The 631-nt window shown below is 25.7% G+C and overlaps 1 protein-coding gene across 4 annotated transcripts in view; it reads right to left on the bottom strand.

Moving 5' to 3' along the window:
• slc39a14 (solute carrier family 39 member 14) overlaps positions 1-631 on the bottom strand; it is a 19,610-nt gene that overhangs the window by 14,047 nt on the left and 4,932 nt on the right. The gene's annotated exons all lie outside the window — the stretch shown is intronic.

Genomic DNA, 631 nt, shown 5'->3' on the forward strand with positions numbered 1-631 from the left:
TGTTTTTATTTTTTTCTGGCATGTTGGTGTTATATTTTTCACTTGGATGTTATAAGTTGCACTGAGTAAATACAGCTAGATACAACAAAAATTTTCATCTTCATTTCATGCTACAAAACAACAAAATGTGATTATTTTAAAGGGGGGTGATTCTTTTATATTCCCACTATACATCCAGGGTTGCTATGCTCCTGTTAACAATACCTATGCTCTTTAAGTGTAAAAATGTCTGATTCCACCTGGGCACATTCAAGGGTCCTTTTTTAAGCAATCCAAGTTGCAAACAGCTTAAGATTTAGTCAGAATTTAAAAGTACTGCTCTAAAATAAAATAAAATCAAACAAAACAAAATAAAAACTCTGGGCCTATTTATGGCTCTTTTTTTTTTAATAAATCTGGCAAAAGGCTAAAGATTCAGTCGTCATTTACAAAATTGTCAGCTCTATAAAATTAATAAATTAATATTAAATAAAATAAATAAAATATTTATATAAAAATAAAAAATAATACATAAATATAAAATAAATGAAAATAATGGGTCTATTAATGAGTTTTTTTTAGCAATCAATGTTGCAAATGACTTACGATTTGGTTATCAATTTAAAAAAAAAAAAAAAAAAAAAAAAAAAGT

This window comes from Sinocyclocheilus rhinocerous, unplaced genomic scaffold (genome assembly GCF_001515625.1).
Source record: "Sinocyclocheilus rhinocerous isolate Xijiao unplaced genomic scaffold, SAMN03320098_v1.1 scaffold352, whole genome shotgun sequence".
Classification (NCBI taxonomy): domain Eukaryota; kingdom Metazoa; phylum Chordata; class Actinopteri; order Cypriniformes; family Cyprinidae; genus Sinocyclocheilus; species Sinocyclocheilus rhinocerous.